The 17662-nt window shown below is 34.7% G+C and overlaps 1 protein-coding gene across 1 annotated transcript in view; it reads right to left on the bottom strand.

Annotated features, from left to right (window-relative positions):
• Nucleotides 1-14165, bottom strand: part of LOC107067202 (uncharacterized) — a 166464-nt gene extending 152299 nt beyond the window's left edge. Inside the window, exon 1 of the transcript XR_016177311.1 lies at nucleotides 14141-14165. The gene's annotated coding sequence lies outside the window, so the exon portion shown is untranslated. The remainder of the gene's footprint in view (nucleotides 1-14140) is intronic.
• Between the last annotated feature and the right edge of the window lie 3497 nt (nucleotides 14166-17662).

The following is a 17662-nucleotide window of genomic DNA, read 5'->3' as shown; positions in this document are numbered from 1 at the left end:
TATTCTACGACGAATCTTCATTGGACAACAGTTGAGAATCCACTGACGAATCTTTATTCGTTATAATAAGAATTAAAAAAATAATAAAAGAAATGATCGAAAGTGTTGACAGGGACAGTTTTCTAAATGAAAAGTAAGAAAAAGGTAGATACGTTCCTGATGCGAAAGAGTCCCGTCGAAAAAGTGTAAAAGGAAAGGGTGGAGGATGGCGAGGATGACTCGAAGCTCACTGAGAAGCGGAAATAAGAGAGAGAGAGAGAGAGAGGAAGAGAAAGAGAGGTAGAAAGTGGTAGAAGAGTAAGGGGGTTAAAAAAGAAATGGAGAGGGGGGTGAGGGTGAGGTAAAAGAGAAGGCACGGACTTCAAACAGTCGCTGCATAATGCATCGGTTCGTATAATACTCGTGGTCGTTCCTTACTCGAAAAAACCCTTGAAAATAAAAAGCTTTTCCGCCTAAAGGCTAACTTTCAGCCTTTCGAAATATGGAGCCGTGTGAGAGAGAACGGGTTCTAGGAACGCCGATGAACTGCGACGAGACGCGAGACGATGCTTTTTCACGAAGTTTTTGTCGATGCCATTGCACGTCCATCGAGAACCTTCTCTAAGGATAAAATCGTTGAAGGTTCGTTCATTCATACTCATCGTGTGAATATCGAACAGATAACACAACGTCTTCTCAAGCCTTAAAATTATTCAATCGTAATCATGGAATAACCTGTGAGAGAAGAAAAATCCTTTGATGGTTTATAGATTATTAAATAAAATTGTTAGGGAAATGTAAATGTTACCTTAATGGTTTTTAAATTGATTTAAAATGAAAAAAGAAAAGAAGAAGACAAGAACAAAAAAAAATAACAATTAAAATAAATACATTTGAATAATATTAACGAGAATTTAACGTAGATGAAATTAGAAATAAAATAAATCTCTTGTGCAATTTCTGAATTAAATTCAAAAAATTGTATTTCTGATTTTTATACTTTATATATATATGACAAAGTAAAGTTTTATTAAATTCACTTGGAAGTCAAGCGATTTTTCCCGGTTTTTTAACACCCTTCATGGGAAGATAATTGGATAGAAAAACGTTGAAAAATTAAAGATAAATATTGAAGGGAAGAACAAGGACCGACGATGGATAGAGATGAGCAAAGGCTTTGAGGGCCGCGTTTGGTCTTGGAAAAGTGAATGAAAAAGAAGATGTAAAAGTAATCCTTTATCGGTGTGGGTAAAGCTTTATATAAAAAATTACAATATAAGTTGGAAGACGAATTCTCATTTGGTAGAGATTTTTCTGAAATGATGGAAGGAGAAAAGTTTGTTTTATATGAAAAAAAAAAAAAAAAAAAAGAAATCATTTTACGATGGGTAAACGAATATGGTAAAAAGAAAGAAGTAATATGCTAACTATTCTTTCGAAAGGTTTGACAGAAATATAAAAAATAAAAATGAAAAAGAAATTAATGTATATCGTTATATAGAATTTATTTATATATTAATTAATATAGATTATTATAAATTGATATATATATATATATAATATAATTTATATATTATATTATATATGTTTATATACATATAATATTATAGAGAATATTATTATATATAAAATATAATATATAAAATAATAATAATAAAATATAATATAAATATATATATATAATATAAAAATAGAAATTTTACGTATAGGTTTTAAGCGAATCAAGTGACTCATTGTTCAGAGTTAAGCATTAGCGCATTACATTCATTACTTTCGTGCCATTGGTCGTTGTTAAGATACCGTTACGCGCATTGCTCTAATTTCGTAAATGCACCCTACCGCATACCGTTGCGTGAGGCCGAGACGCGTTTCAACCACCCTCTCGTATATTCTCCTCTCACTCAATCTCGCTCTGTCTTTCAACAACCTCCCCCTTTAGCTTAAGCCAACGCATGCTACCAAGATACAGATGGAATTTCCGATACGATCTCTCAGCCCGTATAATTTATCCCTTTCCTCAAGGGTTATGCTCACGCGTTATGCCCTTTTTGCTCATCGATTTCTTCCTTTCCAAGAAAAGGACTGAAAAGCTTCCCTTCTCTTTCGGATTTACGAAAAGGGTCTATACCGAAGGATACCTTATGTCCTGGATCGACTTTCGATATCCTTTGTTGTATGACTGCTTTGTGCAGTATAAGACTGATAGTATGAATAAAATTCTCTATTTGGCCTATCACCATGGATCTGATAAAAAAAAGAGAAAAAAATAAAATCAAACAAAATCGTACAAAGTATTGAACCTGATTATTCTGTGTTTTTTTTTTTTTGATCAATCAATTTAGAGAGAAAATTTAATTATAAAATTTCATAAATTTACTTAAATTGTGTTTTACAAATATTAATAAAAGAAAGAGAATAGCAACAAAACAAAAAAAAAACAAGTTTCACTTATAAGAAAAGTATATTCCGCGTATTTTCCAAGCAATGAATACAAATTTCTTTTGTATTAATCTTATCTGGCTTTAGCAAATTAAACGCATAAAGAAAGAAGAATAAGAAAAAAGAAGAAGAAGATAAAGAAAAAGAATAAGTTAGAAGAACAAGATGAATAAGTTGAAATAAAATATAAAAATCATTCGGTAGTATTATAGTTTTTCATTATTGTTACTCTTTGTAATGTACTTGTGTTTCTTACTTTTAAAAGAATTTCATTTCTTGACCCGGCATTTTATTTCTTTCTTTCTTTCTTGCTTTCTCTTTTTCTTTCTTTCTAAAAGATGAGCAAGCGTAAACAAGCAACGATTTCCAAGAAAACTCAAGTAGAACTGGTCTCAAACATATAAAACATTTTCTTACTTTTATCTTAACAATACTTGACATTTACATTCCTATAAAATAATTTTATAGTTGTTAAGAATGTATCGTCTCCTCTCCTGCATATATATATATATATATTCATGTACATTACTTTTGTATATAAACGTGACAATAAAGAATAATTTGTAAATGAGGTGAATTAAAAATTTTAAACAATGGAACATAATGAAAATAAAATGAACAATTAAACGATCGTTTTTTTTTCTCTTTGGAAACCTCGAACAGCCTATAGGCGAGTAGAAAAAGCAATGAATTCGTTTACATTCCACCCTCTCGTTTATCGTTATCTCGTATCGAGTGAATCCATATGCTCTCGGACAAAATGAGGGAGGAAGGTAGAGGAAAGGGGTAGGGCAAATCGAACGGAGAGGGCGAAAGTGACGATCATCGACGAGCGTCGTTAATTCATTTCACGAAGCAATTTAGATAATCCCTTGGAGGTTATGTTTGGCTTAATCAAAGGGCGGGATCTGTTTTCTACATTGAGAATGACCGAAAGGGGGGATGAATATGCGTGCGACATGAGCCACTCCTTGCGTCTCTTTCACCCCATTCTTTTTTTGTTTTTTTTTTTTCTTTTTTTCATCTCGTTCGGAATGACGATTATATCCGTTAGCATTCGTGAAAAAACAGATAAGAGTATTAATTGTAATGGTTTGAAACAAAAACCGAGTTATGAGTATTAAACAGAAAAAAAAAAAAATACATAAAAAATGCGAAATATAAAATATAACGCTATGGTAATAATTTGTAACATTTAAACGCTCGAAATAAAACGAGATAAAGTTGATCTGGGGTCAAGGGGAAGAGGACGTGGAAGGGGAATAAATGACAAAGAGATCAGCCCTTTTATTCTCTCATCTTATCTCTCCCTTCTCCCGCATCCTTCGGAAATCAAGAGGCACCCATCCCGACTGCCCTCGTTTTGCTGATTTGCATGAATACAATTAGTTGCACTCATTGAATTATTCAAAACGGACTGGAACTATAGGTTAGGAACAACTATGACTGGAATGATGCTCGACACCCCTTTTCTATAAACGTCGTATACGTTTCGATCGTAGGGGGAGGGGGAGGGGGAGGGGGGGGGAGGGTGTTTCAAAACGAGTTCATTGAAAAATAAATCGTGACATTCGAGCAGCTTTCCTTTTTGTTCAAACGTTGGGGAAGAAGATTATCTCGATTTATGTGTCACGACCAATAGAAATCGTCTGTACTGTTTATGCGATTGTAAGTCTCCCCTCCATTCCTTACTAAAAATTATACGTACGTGATATCAAAATATTCTTTCCCCTCCTACTTCTCTGATAAATAATTTAGAAAATGATTTTTTTTTTTTTTTTTTTCTTAAAATGGTGAATGCAACTATTAGAATATTCGTTTTCATCCTACTCCTCCTATGATAAACAATGTATATTAAAATTGACAAGATTGTGATTTGAAGGATGACAAAGGTTTTAAAATAAAAAATAAAATAAAAGAGGAATCACGAAAGAATCGGCGAAAGTTCGAGAAACGATCGAAAGGAAGAATGACGTTGACGAACGTCGACAGGTGGATCCGTTCACGGGCATAATTCTTTCGCATCCTCACGAGAGATTACGTCGATCTCGCGTGAAAGCGGATGCCACGTCATGTAAAGGGCGGGAGGAGGGAAGGGAATAGGGGGTGAGTCGAGGGTTCTTGCTCCTCGATTCTCTATTGGACCGGCACCTTTCGGCCAAGTGAACGAACGAACGACGTTTCGCACCCCCTGCCGTTGAAACGCACCCTCTGTGACTGAACGAAGCGTGTTTCTCTAGACTCACCGCGTGAAATTTAATCACCTCATAGGGTGGAACCTTTTTGAGAGAGGACGGAGGTCGAGGTGGTACCGAAAATCCATCGTCCGTCATCTATTGTGTTACGTGGGCAACAATCGATGACGATTTACTTCATCCCTCGTAAATATTTTATTTCATTTTGATTCATCAATAAATTGTTAAAGTAATGACACGTTTGATTATTATTATGAATATAAATATCAATCATTTATCTATTTTTGTTCAAACGTAATATATAATACGAAGTGATTCATTTGCAATAAAATTCGAATATTGTTGTATTTCATAATTATTGATTTTATCGAAGAAAAACAAAACGAATACTGAAGTTGTTTTACGATAACCAGTCATAATTATCGAAGTATTCTAAGAAATAGACATAGATAAAATATTTGATTTAATAATAATTTCCTTGAGCGAATCCGATATCCGATCGCGACAAGTTAGGTAAGTTTAAAATGAAAATGCAGGAACGCAAGCAAGCAAGCAAGCAAGCAGGCAAGCAGGTAGGTTGCTTTCCAGGGACCCCCTTCCCATCAGACGGACAAACAGACGGTCCTTATAAATATTCAGAACGAGACGTGAAATAACGCGACACGCGAGTCTGAAGGCATGTCTTATCGCGGTATGGCCAAATCGGCGCGAGCTGTCTAAATGCCTGCGTGTCTACTGAGCTTATCTCACTAACACTCCTTTACGATTTCCACTTGAAATGGTCGTGTCTTCGTTAAGAATATCTGAAAAAAAAAATTCAATTACGACTATTGCCGTATACATTTTATATCGTAAATCAATTTTGAACAATAAAAATGTACGATATAAAATGAGAGAAAATAAATCGAGACATTGGTTATCACAGTTGGTACTTTGTTAATATAACCTAAGGAGTACCTTGAATAATAAAAATCTGGGACATATATATATATATATATATATTTCTTACGTTTTATCTCAAAGAGATTTGTTGCACAACAACAACAAAAAATATATATAAATTATGATCATCAGTAGAAGATAATAAAATTCAGGGACGTGTGGAGCATGCACGAACCCCCCGTTGATTTATGTTCATGCTCGTGATTTATATTTTAAATTTGTTCTTGTTTTTTTTCTTCTTTCCATTTTTAAGATTCATTTGCACAATATCTAGTTGAAATTAAGTAACATTTAAAAACGTTTAACGAACATTTACGATTATACTTCGAATGTAATATTAAAATAGTTTAATTTAGGATCAAGATTTTCGAAAGGAAAAAAAATAATAATAATAATAATTTATGTTAAATATATTACCCTCGATAAGTATTATCGTTAAAATATTTCTTTTTTTCTTATTTCTTACGATACCGATTATATACTTGCGTGGGTTTAATTTATCATAGCTTGTGGCCCTTAACCCGAAGGATATGCAATGCATTTACCATTGCTTAATTAAACAAACTCCCCTCCATTAATCCGTCTACAATGGACTTATCTATGAAATTCATCTTTCATACTCGAAGTCCCCTATTAAACAATGTCACGGAATGATCGCCGAATGAATGATCATCGAAGAAACGCACACCGGAAGTGTTACTACGTTCATATTCGAAGCACGCACTTCCATACGAGATTTGAGTAACAAAGAGTTAACGAATGAGTTAAGAAGACGCGCGCGGTTAAATTCTTATATTTAAAAAGAAATATCTTAAATCGGGAAAAATCGTCTTTAAAGATAAGAATCAATAAGAATGATCCTCATGAAAATGAAATTAATGTAAATATTTAAAATAAGAACAATCTTTAATCATCTACGATTATAGATACTATATATTCTTAAAATAAACAAAACTCAATAAAAATATTCAATTAATACGAAGGAAGAACGATAAAAAGAAAAAGAGGTATGATTTTTAAACAACGATCCACGTTCACTTTTTTATTATTATTTTGTATTTTATTTTATTTTATTTTTTTTTTTTTTTTTTGTTAACAATCCCCTAAGCCAGACAGAAAGAGGTCGAGGCTTCCAACAAAAAGCAATCGGAAATTTTTCGTATCCTGAGGGCTTTAAAACGCGTTGCGAAGGTACGAGTGAGTTAGAGTGGAAGATGTGAGGTGGTGACGGTTAGTAGAAAGGGTTAAAGGTAACACACACCCTTTTTCACCCCTTTTCACCTTTCCTTTCCCTTGTCGCGGGCAAGCCCGTATAACCCTCCCTCCCTTCGAACCCTTCTCCACCACTCTTCCCATTCAACTTCCTTTTGTTCTATTTGTCTCGACGTGTTTTGCGTGCATCGCACGTTGACACATCGCGTGCAGCTTTCTCTCTCTCTCTCTCTCTTTCTCTATCGTTTTTTTTCTCAGTTGATCCATACACCAACTCTCTCACTCTCTCTCCCTTTCCCTTTCGATTTTTCCTTTTCGTCCTTTGCTTCGTGCAAGACTGAAAACGTCGCCGTGTTATTGGTGGCACCGTTCACGCGATCCACACGTCTCGTCGCTTTTCTACCCCCGTCGACTATAATAACCAAAAGGGCGAGGGGGGAGGAAGAGGAGAAGAAGAAGGAAAGGGGAAATAGCAAAACGCAAAGCTCCAGCAGTAGAAAAAAAGAAAAAGAAATGGAAAAAGAAAAAAGACAAAACTTGATTCTCCAAAGCACGCTCGCCGTGAGGCACCTTTCGCACGCACCAAGCGCTTACGCGTTCTCTTATTCTCTTTCTATCTCTTCCCTTCCCTTCCCCTTCCTTTCTCTTTTCTTCTTTTTATCTTTTCAATTTTTATTTTTTCTCTTTTTCTACTTTTTCCCTCTGTCTTTTTTATTTCATCCGTTTGCCAGTCGCAAAGAGTCGCCAACTCCTGTCTCAAGCATCCTCTCCTTCGTGTTGGCGATAGTTATCAACTCGTTTATTTTCTTCTTTCTCATGTACTTTCCTTTTTTTTTTTCTTTTTTACTTTAATATACATTTGTTTCTTTTACTTTTTTTTTGTGTTTTTCAATACTATGCAATAATAAACGTGTGCTGCGAATCTATTTATTTATTCGTTATAACGAAATTAGAAAACATTTAATTATACAAAGTGATTATTTTCCTTTCATTATTTTCTTTATCTTCTTTTAGTATGAATAATTATTTAGAAAATTGTGCAATACATTTTTACATGGACATTGAGTTGGATGTTTTTAGTAGAACAGAAATAGATCGAATCGCGTGGTATGAAAGTGATTTAAACGTTGATTGATAGGTACAAAAGTTAGTTGAAGTATCATTTACCGTCTAGAACGAAACAGGTGTACATAATTACGTACTCTCTAAGCGATTACGTTAATCGTTCGAATAAGCTTACGATTTTGTCGACGATTTTCTGGAAAAAGTTTTTAACTTTGCTTAGTTTTTGCCCTAATATCAAACACTATGATATCTGAATGTAATAATAGACCTTACGTGTCCTACAGTTGGTAAGCTTCTAGTATATCGATTCTATGATCTCTTAATTATTACAGTCAAGTAGATTAAAGACGATGTGCTATTGTTACTTGCATAATTTTTACCTTACTTCACCTTACCTCTCGTTGCTGTGTCGTAAGTTTATGGCTGTTTTCAGTAAAAAAAAAATTGAAGTAACAATTTGCTTCACATTTTTATCCTTATCTGTTGTTCAAGTGAAACACGCTTCGTTATTATACTTATTTTTAATTCTCTTCATTTAACAAAAAAACACAATCTCCTGTTTTTTTTTGCTCCTTTGCAATTAAGTTCCCTAAATTAACTTTCGTTTTACTGTTTTCTTTTTTTTTTTTTTACGATAAAAATAATATTACATATAAATGTATGTACGTATGTAGATACGTAAAGTGTATATCCAACGAGTTCACTCTAATTACAGGATGTTGACTTGAAAAATGATATCCTCGTTCTACGAGTTTTCATGAAACGAGTTTTCTTTCATAATTTTTGCATCAATTGGGAAAACATTGAGTTCTCGTAAGATTCATCCGAATGGATAATAGAAATGCTATTATAAGAATGGAAGAAAATTACCCCTTCCTTTAACATAATAGAATAAATGATAAATAATCCGAAGTTCGTAAAATTCATCACAATTATTTTCATTATTTGTAATTAATTATAAAACAATTATTCAAGATAAATAAATAATTTAAAATTTTACGTTTAAAACAAGACCACATTCATATTTTTTTTTTCCATTCATTGTCATTAATTAAAAATAAACTGTTTCTAGAACATCGACGAAATGATATAATAAATGGTCGAAAAAATAAATGGCCTGTTAATAAAATAAGAAACATGATTTACGTATAGACATTCTTTTAATGGAGATTCGAAGAAGCGTTATCGACAAATGTAATCGAAGGACTGAGGATACTTTCGAAGGTTAACAGTGATAAAACGTTGTTCTACCACGAATCTAGGGGCCATTAAAGATACGGGGCAATTTGTACGGGTTACTACCTTCAGTGAAATTTATTTTCAATCCTATTCCGTTGGATATCTTTCGGTTAAAGGAAAAAGACGAAAAAAAAAAAAAAAAGAAAAAAAGAAACACTGACACGAATATATTGCTATCATGAGTAGAAGCACGAATCGTGATTTACAATATATATATACATATATATCAGTAGATATCAATCTAATTGTTAGATATTTTATTTATGTGTGTATGTGTGTGCTTGTGTTAAACCGTTTACAGGACACGCTTTTCCCAAAACTCTCAATGGAATACGCTTTTTGTGGCCACAGGGATGTAGATATATTATCAAAAAAATACTCTTATACGGAACCTGTCAACGCACCTAAACGCATCGTAACGCGAACGAATCCAGCGCGAATACGCTTTTTCCATTTGAGATCTCACCGTGCGATCTATGAAAGGTCGAACGTGACCCGTGTTGCGTTTGTGTGTACGTTCATATTCTAGTATGAACACAAGCATAGGTGCACACGTGCCAGCATCCAGCATCACTACACTGGACCGAAGTGAAAAGTGGACGGAAGAAGGGTGCGGAGAGGTAACGCGAACGGATCGACCATGCATCATAGTCGTTCGTACTTCGTCTCCCTCACTCTCTCCTTCCCTTTCACTATCTCTATTTCTCTTCATCTTTCTCTCTCTTTCTCTCTCTATATCTATATGCTCTTTCCCGTTTTCTCTCGCTAACCCCTCGATACACGGTAGAACGAAATAAACCAGCGTGTTAGCGCATAAATCGAACTTCTGCATTTCCGTTGTCGCCATTTCAACCCTCCCACGTATCCCTTACCCTTCCCCCTTCTCCACTCTCGTTCTCCTCTCTTTTTAGTAATCGAGATGGAGAGAAGGAAATAGACAGAGAAAGAATCATACTCTCTCGTGCGAAATATTTCAACAAACGTATTCTCTCTCTCTCTCTCTCTCTCTCTTTCTCTCTTTCTCTCTTTCTGTATATATATTTTCCTCTTTTTTTTTTTTTGGTCCTCTGTCTCTCTTACTCTATCTCCATGGGGGTTTTTACCCTTTCCTTCTTCCTTTCGGTGTTACATATAAAAGCTTTATCGCAATACGCCACCGCGATTTCGATACGGCCGATGAAATTTTGATCCGTTTCGTTTGGCCACTATCCAACAAACTCTTTCCCTCCACCACCCACCCCTATTTTCCTTTTTTTCTTTTTATATCTTTTTCTCTTTCTCTCTGTTTCTCTCTCTCTCTCTCTCATATTCGTTCGCGACGGTCAAGTTGAATGAGAATTATAATGGAGGTCGGAGTAACCTCTCTGCAAACTTTTACTATATTTTTTTTTTCGACTCTACGTGCTTGCGTAAGAATTAGCGCAATACGTTTTTTTCCTCCCCTTCACCCCCGTACCATTACCCCCTCTTGCTCTCTTTCCATCTTCATTTCTTCCATCTCTCCTTTGTTCATTCTCCGAAAGTGGATATCTCTGTGCTCGAGTAATTTATACGCAAGAGAGAGAGAGAAGAGAGAGAGAGAGAGAGAGAAAGAGAGAAAGACCGGTTAATTTCATTCGAAATTCAGAAAATAAGCCCCGGATCTGGCCAACGTGTTTTGCCTTAACTCGTGTAAAAAGGGTGGAATGAAAAGAAAGAGAAGAGAAAATAAAGTCAATGGAAAATAGAATGAAGAGAGAAAAAAGGGAAAAGACAGAAAGAGAATGGGCAATGGGCCCAGGGACAGGAAAGGGAAGGACAAAGATGGTTGCAAGAAATGAAGCGTTTTGTAAGAGATAGACTAAAATTAATATTTAATTGTGCCCTTATTTGTTCACGACAGAGAATACTTTTTATGATTGTGAATTAAAATTAAAATCAAATCTAGAAAAGCTTTTGATTGTAATTTAGTTAACAATTAAAGTAATCTACGACGAGAGAGAGAGAGAGAGAGAGAGAGAAAGAGAGAGGTAATATAGAATGGTTGATCTACTTACTGATCTTTCTAGAGCATGTTCCAAAAAACAAAAACAAAAGATAAAAAAAGAATTCATAAACATTGACAATTAGAATGAGCACAATGAACAATCGTTCATTTGTTTAATCGACAAAGTTTTAGGGTAAAGCGTAGAAGTTTCTTCGTGAAAACCGAACAAAGAAAGCGAGAACAATAATACGCGAAATCGTTTTGGAAACGAAATTTCTCTCTTGACGAAACGTCTGGTCTCCTTGGGCCCTTAGAAACCTCCCACTTCTCTACTCTTGTCTTTCACCCCTTACTTTTCTTTCATCCTTTCATCCTTCCTTCCTTCCTTCCTTCCTTCCTTCCTTCCTTCCTTCACTTCGATACAGAGCCTTGAGGTTACCCTCGACTAATACTGGCACTCTAGCCCTTCTGCGATGTAACCTCTCATTACCTTCCCATGTCCGATGTGGCTTCTCCAGCATCTTGCCCACCTCTTCATTTGATTAGCATAATTGCACTTACTTCGGTCCCCTCCTTCGGTCCCCCACCTTGGACGGCCACAAATTTGGATGCTGGCATTAAAAGATACCGACAACGGAGAGACCCTAAAAAAGAATACGAAAAACTATATATACATATATATATATATATATCACAATTTTGTTCCTTTTTTACAGACAACTTTGGTGATAATGTGATACCGGTTGACAAAGTAAACGATTGGTATGAGAAGAAAATATAATGATACGTACAATCAAGTTATCTTAACGATCGTTACAAGGGTCCAAATTAAACGAATCAACATAAAGAGAAGAAGTGGGTATACAATCGATAAACAGAAAACAAAACCATTAGATAATTATCTCTCTCTCTCTCTCTCTCTCTTTCTGTATGTGTGTAAGTTCATGTCAGAATAGTCTCATAAAGGTTCTCTACCACCTACATAAACTAGATGCACGAGTTCGAGATAATGAAATTAATTATATCAAAGAAACGTCGAGACGCAGTTGAAAGACGTAGAAAATCTGGCCCCAGCTTCGCCATTTCAATGAATCCAACGCGTTTCTTCATCGGCCTCGTGCATCCCTTTTGAAATTGTCTTTTGAAAGAGAGACTCTTGCCGTGCCTCTCTCTCTCTCTCTCTCTCTTACTCTCTCACTCTCTAACTTCAACATACGCGGAATTCATATACACGTTTTCCAAGTCTCGAAAAGGCAGGAGGAAAACCTTAGTTCTTTGAATTGAAAACCTCGGCAAAAACGTCTAGCTTGATGATCCACTTCATTCGACCGAGCTTACTCTCGCGTTCTTTGAATTAGTTTTGGGCTGCTTTAAGCGTGCGAACACACAAAGATAAAGAACTTTGAGGAGTCCTAGGCGAAGCTTATTCCCGTTATATGCATACGCTATTACTCTTTTACGTAGAGATTCATTTCTTTTTCCTTTTTTTCCTTTTCTTTTTTTTTTTTTTTTTTTCTATGTTCTGTAAAAGATCGAGCACGTTAAGGGATCAAAGAATGTTTTGCTTAAAATGAAGCGTCAGCCCTTTAACTCGTCGTAACGACGATGACAACGATGACGAAGCGACCACGTTCTCCAAAAATTTACCCCTTCTGTTTTTGTTTTTGTTTTTATTACGTGCACAATTTTTGTCGGTATACCCAAGAGCAGCAAATATAATAATAACGATGGTAAAGAGAGAGAGAGAGACAGAGAGAGAGAGAGAGAGAGAGAGAGGATAAAAAGTAAAAAAAAAAAAAAAGTAAAAGAGTGAAAGTAGTGGAAGGCAAGAGTGAGAGGCACTAAAGTACTTTGGAATTTTAATCAACGAGCCGGAGCATTTCTGGTAAGGGTGCCTCGACGAGATAACAGGGTGTCGTGGTCGTGAAATATTTTCCTGTCTCTCTCTCTCTCTCTCTCTATCCCTTTTTCTTTTTCTATTTTCTTTCCTTGTCTCTAAGGCCAGGTATAACGAAGTGTACTTTTGTGACACTAACAAAATGTAATTCACGAAGATCTTCACAAGTGAATCCAGAATTTTACGAATCTGTTTATTCGAATTGTTTATCCTGTTACAGTATACTACTTATATATTTCGAACAAAGTGTTATCTTAAAAATTAGGAAATAGAAAATTCAAATGTTTTATATAAACCACACATTATACTAAGAAGAATTAATTTACTCATAATTATTTTCTAATCTGATCTCTAGATGATTTCTCTCTCTATAAAATTTTTATATTATGGAAATCAAATGTATATATGTATATTGTGGTCTATTTCAGAATTGTTTTCTCGTAAAAAAAAAAAAACCATCACATTCATTCTCTGTTTAAAAAAAGAACGATTTTTTCAATTTTTTTGTTTACTCATCTCTAGATGTCATCTCCCATTTACCAATCTCCTTTCAACACATTTTCAAACACCATAGATCGTTTAAATCGTCCAGGATAAATTTGTAAAATGTCAATTGTAAATGTTAGTAGAATCGATAGAAGAAAATTTGGTATGTTCGGAAAAAGTAAAATAACGTTTACCAGCCGTACCGACAATGGATATAGCCGGGAAGTAATCTCTATCGTATCGTCAAACTGATCACCCCTTTTGATGCTACTAGGGGTTGTAGCGTAGGGTGCTGCCACCGTACGAGAATTCGCTAAAGTTTAAAATGCTTCGTATCGGTGATGCATCAGAAAGATGAACGAAAAACTTTGATCTATCTTTTACTTTCTAATATAAATATACTAATTATAATATTATATATATATACAAATAATCAAAACTATGATACTAAATATGCATCTTATTCAAAATCTTTCGTTTCTCAAGTAGATTATCCCTTTCCTTGACACAACTAAAGAATTATATGTTACCTTTTTGACCAATATTCAAAACTTATGCATTGAAATATCATTTTTCAATTGTATATACGTCATTGATGAGAAAAATTAGCTGATAAATCAATTAGTTAACATAAACAGAGATAAAAACGACACAGTTACCATTTTTCTTCGCTTGAGGATATTACGAAGAAAAAAATTACCACAATGTTTTTCTATCTACCTATATATTCTCTTTTTTAAATTTTGTCTATATATTGTTTCTTATGCTTTAAGTTAAATGTTCTGTTCCCAAGTGCTTTCCATTTAAAAACCCTCGTTTCACAGAAATAATTCTTTTTTCGAAGCATACCACGTGTGGGACATCGTAATTGAAAATCACTGTAATCCGGTAGCCAGAGATCGCAGAAGGGATATAATACCTTAGGAATACATCTCAGTTGACTATAGCAAAAGTGAAAGCATGTTTTCATTATTCTAACACGATTACCAGGTCAGAGGAGAGTGAGATATGATCAAAGAAAAACAATGAAATTTAATGGGAATAAACAAAGGTATGGGGTATATATTTTTCAATTTGAAAATTTTCAATTTAAATATATATATATATATAATAAATCATTACATTAGAATTTCTCTCTATAAATATATGAAAAATAAAACCATCGTTTCGATAACTTTTGTATTAACTTTGTTCTATACTTTTATCAAATTATCATAATAACGTAAATATTAACCAAACGTAATAAACTATCTTGAGAGTATCAAAACTTTATCCATTTTTCAAGGTTTCGCATGAAAACTATATCTACTAATCTCAAGCGACATCATTCTGTAACACTCTGTCTACCAGAAAACATGAAAGAAAAGAAGACAAAAAAAAAAACACAAAAACAAAAAAACAAAAAGCAAAGAAAAAAGTAAAGAGAAGGAAAAGAAAATACTCAGCGAAACATCAGAACACATTCTATCTTTAAACTTTCCGCCATAAATCGTCGTTTGTTCAAGCTGATAACGGAAGTTTCATATCCTCTCTCTTACCCTCTGTTCCGTGTCTTTCGTTCTATGGGATACGATGTAGTGAAAGGAAAGTCTTTTTTCTTCCTCTTCGAACACAGTCTTTTCTCTTTTCTCTTCTCTTCTCTCCTGTCCTCTCCTCTTCTTCTTATTCTTCTTCTTCTTCACTCTTCTCTTCTTTTCGTTGTTGGAAACGTGTCCCTTCTTTGGTACGTTTTCACCGAAGTGAAGTACTCCTTCGGGTAGACGAGCATCTATTTTATAGGACTGAGAAATATCGGCAGCATCAATAATGGTTTATCTCGAATACAAATTGCCGCCAGCCAACAGAGAAGAAAAGAAACAGAGAGAAAAAGAGAGAGAAAGAGAGAAAGAGTAAAAGCTAGGATGTAGAAAGAGGACCACTGCCTTAAGAAAACACTCGTAATCCATAGGGAGTAAAAGCAAGGGAGTGTAGTGACAGGTCGATGGTACCCATATCTATTGCCTACAGGGTCCGTCAAGGAACTTACTACGTACGCACGTAGTAGGGATACATGTGGGTGCACAGTGAGTGTTTAGGTGTAAAACCAAGATACGAACAAACGACGACAGTTCGAATTAATTTGCTATACCTTTTGCACACACACACACACACACAACCCAATTTTTTATCTAAAATTGAACCGACTTTTCACTTTCTACTTTTTTAAATTATTTACATTGATTGTCAAACGAATGTTTGCCAATCGATTACTTCTTCTACTATTTTTTGTTGTTGTTCTTTTCCTTTTATCAGTTACGACACACTCGCAAAAGAAAATGATGCTTGCGGTTGGTATAATTGTATAATATTCGAATAATAGTCAGCGTGATATATCATGGCAGATGAAATTGAGGATCACATTTGGTTGTGGTACGTTGGTTTGGGGGATAAGGGTTTTTTGTCAAGGGTTTCTCTCGTTACATTCTGGCGCCATTCCGGTTAGCAACTATGCCGGCGAGTAATCGCTTTCCAAAGCTAAAGATAAAAAACGTTCGCCATAATGGCGGCTGTAAGCTTTTTGGTTATGCGACGGCTGTTCAGAGCATGATAGCTTGTTATTTTTTTTCCCCACTAATTCCACATTCCACGTTTCCATCAATGAAATCAAACTAACGATCGATAAATTTATTTCGATCGTTTAACACCTGCGTTACCTGTTCTTTATAATTAACATTTGTTTGTGTAAGTTAAACAGTGCGGTCAATTATTACATTATTTTCTGTATTTTTATTAACCCTAAAAATGCTTTTCTTATGATTCGTTTTATTTAAATATACATATATATATTTATGACGTTACTCGAATTAATAACGCAAGAAATACTTCGGCGTTATAAAACGAGATCAAAAGAGAATGAGAAAGAGAATGACGTAACTTCTGTCGCAGTTGAAATCCCGCCGTGCGAATTAGTCTATGGAATAATTTCATCGCGGTCGGGAAAACAAACCTTATTATTCCGGTGGATGCAGTTAATGTGATCGGTGGGGAATTTGAAATGGTAATAACGTGCCAAGTTTTTCTCGTTTCAAATTCATCGTTAATGCCATCATCAAAGCTGATATTATGGGACTACATCAGGACTACATCAAGTTGGATTTCTTAAGAAACTTTTCTTTTATTTTCTTTTTTTTCCCCCGATTTGGGGAATAAACTTCTGAAAACCTTTTTATACGTCGTAGGAAAAATAACTAAAAGTTTCAGAGAAAAAAAACATTCAATTGTATGATACAACGTGAAACAATAACAAAATTAACAATTCAATTTCATTAACCTATATTAATAACAATGAGAATATCGTATACATTTTTTAACAATAATGATAATCTCTGATGTAACATTGATTTTGAATAGATCCTAATACATCCTTCTATTTCACCTCCCTTATCTAACGTTTATATCGAATTCCTCGGTACAAAGGTAACGTCGAGAGGATAGCCAAGGGTGCAGAGCGTTGCTGCTTGTAAACCGAATTACCGGTATTAGTGTGCCCGCACGTTAACAGGCATCCTCGCACTTAGCCAAGGATATTACGCTTGTTCGAAATTACTTGTTTGATTGCTCCGTGCGATACTCGTTCACGCTCACGCGCGTTATATGTTGTATAACCCATGAACACACAATTGTTGGGATACGAGCAAGGAAGATTAACTCGGTTACACGAAGCAATTCTTTCCAAGTGAATGCTGCTAGACTACAACGAGCCATTCCATCCTTCTATCCAAGTCCTTCTCGTGATATTACTCCTTTCCTCTTCTTATTATCCTTATACGATCCTTCCTTCATCTCTATCAGGAACTTTGCTACGAAGTGACGACGTGTAATCAGGAAAGATTTTCACTGAAGATCTCTGGGATTCTCTCTCACGGATTATTCGCTTAAGCTTCATTCGAATCTCCTAACAATTCAAACAATTTTCTTTTCAATAATTTAAACTAAACAACGATGTACGAATAGCTTTAGTTGCAATTTTTCAAATATCCTATCTTAAAGTACCAATTTGTAATAGTCAATACGAACATATATCAGAATTCTTTTATTAATCGATTTATAAGGAATTCGTGTGAAAAATCTATCGAGTCACGTTTAAAGGTAAGGTAAAAAAAAAAGCATAAGAAAAAAGGGGGCAAATTTAACAATACGAAGTCTACGTAGAAGTGAGAGGAAAAGAAAGAGAGAGAGAAAGACAATAAGTGATGTAGCTTT

This window comes from Polistes dominula, unplaced genomic scaffold (assembly GCF_049000335.1).
Source record: "Polistes dominula isolate Pdom_NZ unplaced genomic scaffold, Pdom_raw_medaka contig_16, whole genome shotgun sequence".
Classification (NCBI taxonomy): domain Eukaryota; kingdom Metazoa; phylum Arthropoda; class Insecta; order Hymenoptera; family Vespidae; genus Polistes; species Polistes dominula.
This window is presented reverse-complemented; position numbering and strand designations above follow the sequence as displayed.